Source organism: Colobus angolensis, unplaced genomic scaffold (assembly GCF_000951035.1).
Source record: "Colobus angolensis palliatus isolate OR3802 unplaced genomic scaffold, Cang.pa_1.0 Scaffold24, whole genome shotgun sequence".
NCBI classification, from domain to species: Eukaryota; Metazoa; Chordata; class Mammalia; order Primates; family Cercopithecidae; genus Colobus; species Colobus angolensis.
Window position 1 is genome coordinate 9,295,546 of NW_012115599.1, and position 2,337 is coordinate 9,297,882.

Below are 2,337 nucleotides of genomic sequence, written 5' to 3' on the forward strand. Positions count from 1 at the left end.
AAAGGAAATAGAAATAGATACACATAAGAAAGGAAGAGGAGGAAAGGAAGAAATAAACAGGGGTTCTCAAATTTTCAAAATGAAGGAATAAACAAGAGTTCTCAAATCAAATATTTATTTTAGTATTTTAATATTTTAAAATGTTAATGTTTATTCAAGTCACCTGGGATATTTGTTTAAAGAGCAGATGTCCAGGTAAAGCCTACAGAGATGATAACTCAATAGGTCTCAGCAGACCCAGGAATTTGGGTGTGTCTTCCCTTTAAGAAACACTGGAATAAGGAGAGCACAAAATTAGAAGGCACACGGTAGGGCCTGGAGGCATGCCAGTAACAACTGACACAGGGGCAGCTTCTGCCACAAGATGCTAACCCTAGGTATTTGCAGATCCTCTGAAAGATACTAGTGAATGTCTACTCAGCTACATACTACGTACTACATTCTAGTGTATGAAGAAGATTCAAAATCTTCTTCAGGGTTAGTCACATGTAAAATAATACTCTGATCAATTACAGTCACCTGAGTCATGAAATGACCTCACAGTGGAGGAAATAAGAAAGGGGCTTCTAAAATGTATCATTAGCACATTCTTTTTTTTTTTTTTTTTTGAGATGGAGTCTCCCTCTGTTGTCCAGGCTTGGGTGCAGGGGCACAATCTTGGCTCACTGCAACCTCTGCCTCCTGGGTTCAAGCGATTCTCCTACCTCAGCCTCCCCGAGTAGCTGGGACTACAGGCACGCGCCACCAGGCCCAGTTAATTTTTTTTTTTTTTTCAGTAGAGACGAGGGTTCACCATGTTGGCCACGCTGGTCTCGAACTCTTGATCTCAGGTGATCCACCCGCCTCGGCCTCCCAAAGTGCTGGCATTACAGGCATGAGCCACCACACCCAGCCAGCACATTCTTAAATGTAGTTCAATAACCCACTTTGGAAAAGAAGTGAATTTTTCCCACACGAGGGATCTAATTTGTTTCACTTACCACAGGATGACCTGGCTAAGGGAACACTGTCCACTTTTTGCAAATCATGTCTTGGGGTGAGGACACTGGCCTTCTTGCACTGTGGAATTCCAAAGGAGTTTCAGCACACTGAGAGGCAACACATACACAAGCTGTGTGCTACAAGAAGTTTGTGGTACAGCTCATTTTTGTAAGTGGACTCAGGACTACTGAAAGAAATCATGGAGTAGGGCTAAAATCAGACAGGGAAGAGAAAAGAAGTGTCAGGCTGTAGGTCTTAACAGGCCCAGGGGAAGGATCTGTATCCTAAAATGACAATAATCAAGGAAGGTCCCAATATGACCAAAGTAAACCTTTGTGTTCACTTAGTATCTCTCTTCTGAATTCCAGACCACTGTAGGTTTCAATTTCATATATATTTGAAATACATACATATATGTACATATACACACACACACACGTATGTAAAGATTTCGCTCACTTCAAGACTCCAAACCTAAATTATTCCTAGGTCTCTCCAGATGACTCCTTTGTGGAAAGGGGATGTCGGGTATTCTAAGTGAATTTGAATAGAGATACAACGTCTAATTTGCCTTTCCTTAGTTTCTTCACAGAAGCAATTGTCTTTAAGTCTCAAATAACGTGCAGAAATGCACCTGTGGGGAAGAAGGTGGGTTCTTGCCAGTGTATTTGCTTTAGTGAACATCTCCATTCAGGTTTATTGGTGGTTACAGTTACAGTACTTTCAAGTACAAGGGTGTGGAAAGGGTTAAGGTCTGTAAAATGATTGCTGGACAGTAGCCAAGAAACTGAGAAAAGCTATAGCTCCTGGGAATCAGCAGGGAGGAGAAGATCTAGTAGTGGGTGCTGTGGAGCACTGCCGTCAGGGTTCAAGGTGAGCCAGTGGGAGGAAGAGCAGTGCGGGAGGGAGGGTTGGAGGAAGCTGAGGTATCGACATGCATTTACAGCTTCGCTCATACCAGGTTAAGAAGTGCTTTTTCCAGAAACTCAGTAAAGAAACCGGACATATTCAGGAGCTGTTTCGACCTGCCCACACCCTACCCCGACTTTCCCAGAAAACAGGCAAGCAAGCAAGGGGCAAATGTCACGGCCAAGCCTCCCGCCTACGGCTTCCAGCCTCCTCAGATCCCAGCGCACAGCCCCGCCGGACTTCCCCCGGAGCGGTTTCCAAGAGTGGGCACTGCGTGATCTGATTCACTCCAAATCTGGCTGTCCCTCGGGAGTGGGCTTTGGCCGCAGGGGCTCCCCGGCAGCGCCAGGCAGAGGCTGAGCAGCAGCAGCAGCCGTCTGCACGCAGAGTAAGGAGCCAGCCTCCGCCGCCGCCTCCTCCTGCCGGATCGGAGTAGGCAGCACAGCC